This window comes from Tribolium madens, unplaced genomic scaffold (genome assembly GCF_015345945.1).
Source record: "Tribolium madens isolate multiple individuals breed KSU strain unplaced genomic scaffold, Tmad_KSU_1.1 Scaffold_91;HRSCAF=231;Tcas5.2_LG7, whole genome shotgun sequence".
NCBI classification, from domain to species: Eukaryota; Metazoa; Arthropoda; class Insecta; order Coleoptera; family Tenebrionidae; genus Tribolium; species Tribolium madens.
The window spans coordinates 17214520-17222722 of record NW_025401063.1 but is presented as its reverse complement, the minus strand read 5'-3'; positions in this window follow the sequence as shown (position 1 = coordinate 17222722).

The window sequence follows — 8203 nt, the reverse complement described above, 5'->3', positions numbered from 1 at the left end:
AAATTTGGATACGGAATTTGTTTGGTCTTCAATTCGACTTTTCATAACAAATTCTCTTAGTGGTTAAAATATTTGCTCGCAATCCACAAACACCCTGTATAGATTCAACAAATATAAGTTTGTAAGAAAGCTTTTTTCTCTTTGTTTTTCTTATCACTATGAGACAGCTTTCGTTAGGGTTCTTGAAACAATGTAGCAACATAATATTTCTCAACTTTTCACTCCTCCAACTTGATGAAAAATCGTAACTTTTCATGAACAATCCTGTTTCAAAAAATTACGAGCAAACGCACTTTTAATGACTTGCTTAAACAAGTTGTGAATTATAGTCAGTGAGGGTAGAAAAACTGTCACACTTGTAGATAAATTCGTCCAACTGCTGGGACGCAATATCATAATGCGGGTTAAACTTTTAGAAATATATGTATGTCTAAACACGTCAACAACAGCCATTACGAAACAGTGTGCAGTAATTTGCAGCTTTCTGTAATGACTCGCTGACTACGGGGAATACCACTCTGTCCGACTAAAACTTTAAACTTTTCACGAAAAACTTGAAATTTATATCTACTTGCACAGAAAAATTAGTTTGAAATTTGGGTCAGGAGGGTTCAGTTCGCGCACAATTTAATATGAGTGCAAGCTCGTCTTTGTTGTAAAATCGCTGACATTTCCATAGCAGAATGCACTAAAAATAAAATAAAAGTTGTACCTACATTTGACGTTTGATCGGAACGGCTCACTGCCAAACGGAATTTTATCTGGCAATAAGGAAAGTGAACCCTTGAGGCTGCAAGCTTGGCACTATTTTCAGTTTATTTTTTACCTTTCGAGGGACGCATCCAATGTCACAAAACGTAAAAACTGGGTAATATCACGTAGTGACTCAATAAACATTCCCATCTAAGACACGCGCTGACGTTCAACTGGAAATCCTGTTTTACAGTCAGGAATAACTACTCAGCATTTTATTCGCTATAGAAATTTAGAAAAGGGTGTTAAACAAATAGCGAATTTCGGTAATTCGTTCAATGACGGTGGATAAAAACAAAAAAATTAAATGGATAGCGAGTTTCCCGCGGGAATAGAATATAATTTAATTTAGAAACAAGATAAAAGTGGAACGTGCTAAGATTGAATGTGCGTCTAGGAGCGAATTCGCTTTAAACGTGAAACTTTTTTACTTGACGCAGCTTAACCCCTAAACAATTTATGGACGATTTATCAAGATAAACGGATCCTTATTGAATTAAATTGCGATAATAGCTTTGGCCAACCACTTCGGTTTATCGGAAATTTATAAAGGGTTGCCATTGTTTGCCTTCTTTGCTTAATTCGGACTCACTCGGCGTTTATTTTATCTCTAATCGCCTTGAGTATATCTCAGGGGTAGGAGCTTGTAACTCTTCTTGGAAGAAACCGGTAAAAAATTACGACAAATTGCGAATTATTGAGCCGGCTTTAAACCAATTTAGAGGAGTTTATCACCAGCTGGGAAAAATAACAATTTTGATAAAGTTTCATGTTTCAGTCTATAGTAATTGAGGATTATGCAAACACATCTACAATTAGTGCAGGTATTCAGAATGCATAGTTCATTAGAGCCATTAATTCTGACGAGGATCCTGTTATTGACTTTAAGGTAACTAGTGCGTTGATTATTGCTACATCATTGAGGTATAATGACCATACAGTCTGGATTCTAGGACTTTCATTCATTTTCTCAAAAAATAAAATGTTATTGAAATTAACAACAAAGATTTTTATCTATATCACGATTATATCTTCATGAGTTACGGACAATTGTTCAAAAGCAATTGTTCGAAAGCAAATTGTTTGAACAGCATATTGATCGAACGCCAATTTTTCGAAAAATGATTGTTCGAAAAGTCATTTACGTAAGAACAGAAACAAGTTTGTTTTAGAGCTTGTTAAGAAAATTTCTTCGTAGGCGCAATCCAGAAGAATTCGGGTGGAGATCAGCTCTTACGTCTTCCATATTTTTAATACTTGTCAATTGTTGCATAATTAGCAAAAATAAAAAAAAATACATAGACTTTGTTGAGAAACATTAACATTTAGAATTAAATATCTTTTCATTTATCAATTCTAGACATTAAAAGTTTATTTTTTTAGATAGACTATTTATCAGCCTATGAGATGCAAAAATTAAAGTAGACTGTTTCATTTAATTTTTTTATAATATTTAACTTTTAAGAACATGGACATTTTTTTAACTTTTCGACTGCAACACATTAAAAAAATGTTATAGTCTCAGAGTTCATACTTTCCTCTTTATGGTGGTAAAACTTTATAATTAATTTAACAATTGACTAGTATTAAAAAAATAATATAAATTTTATTTCAACAATGTCAACACCCAACAAATAAATATTGTTGTTTTTCTAACAAGCTCTAAAATAAACTTGTTTTTGTTAAATGTTACTTGCTTACATAAATGACTTTTCGAACAATCAGTTTTCGAAAAATTGGCGTTCGATCATCTGCTTTCGAACAACTGGATTTTCGAACAATAATGTAATTTTTATCTACTGTTTATATTCTATTTTGACCAAGAAATTCTGGTAGGTGAGTATACAAAATAAAACAAAATATTATACACGACGACACACATTGTTTAACTAATCGTGAAAAAAGTCCACTCGGTCGTAGATAAACAATTTCTTTATCGACTTGTATAATAAGTAACTATTGTTGCTGAAAGCAAGAAACTACAGCCAAAATAGTTACCTAGTTTTTACCCTAAACCCTCCTAGTTTAGAAAGCCCTTAATTAAAAATTTCAACATTTTATCTTTGAATTCGTTTAGGTGTATAAAGGTTATCATCTTGTACCAAATTTTGTAATTTAATATAAAATGGTTTCGGAAAAATTAGAAAAATCCATTAAAAGACGAGAGGGTGCGAAGCATTTTTCAATACATGTTCATAGGAAAGTTTTTTCTTAAAATTGAATATTCAGTGTGCTGTTTAAGTTTGTAACAGCCTGTATAAACGAAAAAAAGCACTTTAAATTATAGCTTTGTTATGTTTCTATTTTTGGTAAATATGGCAGATATCTGAATAAGTGCACTTGACAGATATTACTTTGGCTTGCCAGAGTCCGAGTTTGCGTCAGTTGAAACAAGCAGAAATTACAAGAAAATCAGAAATTGCGTTGTTGAAAGGCGTCTTTCCATCCCGTCAAATCTGCATGTACAAAATGCATCTTTATTTCGGCGGCAGTCAGAAGCAGTGCATCGTTTTTCTTTCAGTGGCAAATTTAGTGAAGCACAGCTTTCATAATATTTCTTTGTGCGTTGAAGTTTTGGCACTGGACGTCCCCTCGCGATGTTATTGCATTATTCCATTATACACGAAGTCATTGTTGGCAGTATTTGGCATCGCCGAGGGAAATGCAAGTCTGTCGTCTGGGCGATGGAGGCGCGGCGTGAATGATAGTGCAATATGCGGGCAGAAGGTCGAAAGACCGCCTGGGATTGAGGCTGCCCTCAGAGACAGCCCGTCGCGAAAATACGACGCGAAATTGAACGCCGTGAGCCGAATAGAAGTGAATGGAGGGAAAGATTAGCGAAATTTGACATATTACTGCTTGAATAGGTCGAGAAAATACGAAAAATGATCAAGTGGCCTCTCAATAAATGGTAATAACCCCCATAATAGCCGATTTACATTACCACAACACTCATCAAATGGATAAAGGGTTCGTAAGTGGTTCAAGAGATAACACTTACATAGTTTCCCCTATTATTTACTACTAAAGTCAGTGGCGGACTGGCAATTTTTTTCATGGGGTGCTAAATTGAAATGAGGGACCAATAAATGCAATAAAATATGTATAAAAACTACTTACCACTTAATGCAATATACCAGGTGAATAAAAAGTATGGAACCAAGCGTTTTTTTCGTAAACTAAGCACTTTACGAAAAAAATAATTAATGTAGCGTAAAGTCCAATTAAAATGTGACCATTTATCAAGAATAACAWTTTTCAAAATTTCTTTTAGTTTTCGAGTTCTGGAAAWWWWYTTTTTTTTTTAATGGCAACCCACCATGGTAATTTTTTTAATTAAAGATTATGATCTAAAAATTACCTCTAATTAAATAAAATTGTTTTTTAGCCAGTACTTTTTTTTAATTAATTGTTAAAGTTGCGTTCCGAGCTCATTACGAAGATTTTCCGAACTTAACCGAAGTGGTTAAGTGGTTCCCATGATGCTTTTCATCATGGGAGAGTGCTGATTTCTATGCAGGTGCTTTGGGGTGGTTTCGAATGGACTAAAAATAGAAGAAAATGATTAGTTTTTACATTTTTTGATCCATCCGGAACCACCCCAAAGCACCTGCACCAAAAACCGGGCTCTCCAACCACCAAAGTCATGAAACGACTTTCTCGTTCAAGTTCGGAAAATCTTCGTGATGGACTCGGAACGCAACTTTAACAATCTATTAAAAAAAAGTACTGACAGAAAACAATTCTGTTTAATTAGAGGTCATTTTTAGATCATAATCTTTAATTAAAAAAATTACCATGGTGGGTTGCCATTTAAAAAAAAAAGAAAATTTCCAGAACTTGTAAACTAAAAGAAATTTCGAAAAATGTTATTCTTGATAAATGGTCACATTTTAATTGGACTTTACGCTACACTAATTATTTTTTTGTAAAGTGCTTAGTTTACGAAAAAAACGCTTAGTTCCATACTTTTTATTCACCTGGTATATTTTTTTGAAGAAGTGCATTACCTTTTCCAAATTCAATAATTATTTCCTTTACTGAGGGTGTGACGTTACGTTCAGTTGAGATCATGACGGTTTAATAAACGAAAAAACATTTTCTGATGAACGTGTTCAGAGCTGCTTGTAATTTTCTTTTTTTTCTTTTCGTTTCTGTGCACCAAGTTTATACAGCCTGTTTCAAAATGATTTTCATCTAGTCGCCTACATGGAATTTTTTTACATGTAAATTATACTGTGCCGATCTATTATTTTTGAACTAGATAGATCTGTTAACAGTGACAGCCGTCAATCGAAATAAATTAACACTTGAGGTTAACCCTAAGATATAACCAACAGAAAAATACCCTAGAGCATTTTGACGTTATTTTGACCACCGAGATTTGAATTATCAAGTTGTATTATTGTTAAAATAATAATTGTTTATTTAAACAAACGTTTTATTAACATTCTTTATTTTTAGGTTGCATTTGCGGTTTTCTTTTGTTGTTCATATAAAACACTTTTTTGGTTGGTAATTTTTCACTGGTGTGTTGCTTGTTGGTCTGTTTATGCAACTGATATAAATTTTCAAATATCTTTTAAAACTGAAAATCAGACAAAGTTTGAATAAGTTTAAACACTTGGGGTTATGTGTAATTACTAAAAATATTTTTTTATTCTGTAAATTACAATCTTTGTAAAATATAACTTCAACTATTATGTTAACAACATTATAAAGAAGACCTAACTATAATTAAAATTATGAGTAAAAATGAAAAAGAAATTTTGGTACAAAATACCCACGTTATGCATCCTAGGGTTAATTAAATTCAATAATTTTTAAAGTGGCATTTTTTATTTTAAATGGAAAATCCATAGGCGACTAGTCAAAAATCATTTTATATAACCTTGTAAGTATTTATAATTTTTCCATTAGTTCTGCCAAGATATAAATTTAAAAGTAAAAACGATATCCTATATAAAACCACGCGGACTTTTCTTACATACTCTTAGGACCGTATAAATAAAATGAACTAAAATCCTTAAAATTATAGACTTGGTTTAAGTTTTACGAATTTGTTTTGGCTATATTTTTAATTCCTACAAACAAACACACTTAGCTTCGGCGAAAAACGTGGTTCAGCTCTTTATGGAATCAGCTCTATGTAATTTCAAATTATGTACAACCTTCTCCTGCACTGTGGAAAGTTTATTTAAAAAAATGTAAAATTGATCTTATTTGATTGGGCTCTTGACATAATAAATTAATAAAGATACGTATAGAAACATTTAATTTAAAATAAGAGCCTACCATAATTGGGGCCCTGTAAGACACGAGGGCCCGGTGTGCTGTGGCACCCCGGCATCCCTGGCCAGTCCGCCCCTGACTCAAGTACTGTATGCGTACATCAATTGAGTGGTCGAGAATCTAGGCTATGAGGAAAGTTTATCGGGGTGGTAAAAATGACTCAATTTCCTTCAGCTCACTCCAATTACCGCCTCTATCGGTAATTATTGGTTAAAGGATGATAATAAGTGGCATTCGGTGTGAAGATAAGGTGGACATAAATATGGTAATTCGGTGGAAATTGTGGAAACCTTTACGATTCAATTATTTTGGAACGAAATCGTTTCATCCCTGCCGTATTGATTTTCATGACTTGGCATTTTTCTGCAAATTAATATCAAAGTTGTTAATGAATCTCGTCGGAGGTCAAACGGCTGCAATTAATTCTAGCAGTTCGTTATCGCCCAACTCTTCGAGAAGCATTTATATTCAAAATCCGTAAAAGCAAAAATGCAATTTTGTACAAAAATCTCGCTTCTATTGACAGGACGCCAACCAAGACCTATTCCTGGGATCTGTCTTGAAGCAAGTTTAATATTTCTTAAATCGCTTTCGTCAGCTTTTGTGTGACATTCGTGATAATTGGCAGGGAGTGAAATGCACACATGAGGCAATAAAAGATCGAAAAAGAGGGTGTACACCTATAAAAACCCAATAGAAATCTTGAGTGTTTTTACGATTTTCTAAAAAGAGCTTCCACCCAAATTGAAACTGTTGGGATAGTCTTGGTTCATAAATTATGCACCCTCAATTTACTAGGGATTAACACAAAAACTAAATATGACACATTTAAATTATGACTGAAAACGCAATTTTTTCAGTCGAAGAAAAACGCCCGTTTCGGGTTACAGAGTCGTGTTTCAGCAAAGCTCATTAGAAAGACAGGGTCCAAAGCGTCTCGTTTTCCCCCAGATTAGACACTATGTAAATTGATAATAATTTCGTGTTCTTTGTTGCGTCTTCTTGCATGTGGTGATTAAAATCTGCAATTAGTTCCGTTAGACGCAACCACGCAAATTAGATTTTTTTCTCTGTGTTTCATTTAATTTGGCTCGTCATGCGATCGAAGAGACTTACGATGAAAGGCCTTTTAAGACGTAGGAACACAATCCCTTTGCATGAAAGTGATTACGTCTTTGAAACTCGATGGAACTTATTGTATAATGTATTTTGTACCGTAAGCGGACTACTTTTCGCCACCCTTCATAAAGTTTCAGCGTATTCTTCATTCCCTTTTTATTTCCTTTTCATAACTTTCATTTCCATTAAAGTTGTGCAGGATGCAAAACCATCAGGTGTTGTTTCCCTGCGCATCTGGCGCCCACATCAGTCATATCAGAGCGATTTTATTGCAACAACAAATTTCAACGAAAAGTGCTTGGACGTGTCATAATTCCGGCACGAAAGCCGGCTTTAAACAACGAAGGGGAAGAGTTCATCAGTATCTCACCATTAAAATGCTCTCTGGCGTGCAGTAGAGCGCAAGAAAAAGGAGCGAAGGGCGGCGCTAAACAAAGTGCGTGAATTTCACTAGCAGGTCCCCAATTAGAGAACGGTAGAAAAGAGAAACATAAATTCATCACAAGGATGAGATTTTACGACTAAGCTGGGGTAATAAAACAAGAACTTGTTTGCGGCTTACTCAGTCACAATATTTCGCATAATAATAAGTTCATGAAAACGATACCCCTTTCAAGTCCTCACAATTAATCCTAAGAAAGCACCTAAACGAAATCTTTATAGACCTTGACATCTCCACCAGCTGACAGTCATCAGTAACGCTCGGATTATATGCACGAAAAATTCGTAAAATATGCGCATATGCAGTGTTTGAGGATTGCGAGCAAATATTTTAACCACTAAAAGAAACAATTTTCATTATTCCAACTTTTGTCGAAAGCACGTCATTTCTGAGTTAAAATTAAAAATAAATTGAGGCTGAAAATCCGTCCCCGCCTATGTCTTAATACGATGTTTACAATCATTCATAAGAAAAAACTTTGGAACGTAAACAGCGTAAAGACAAAAAATTATCGCTACATTAGGGTAGATCAGTGTCAATGTTAGTGGGTCAATACTTGCATTATAAAAAATTGCTCGAAATGTGGTCATTCGTTGG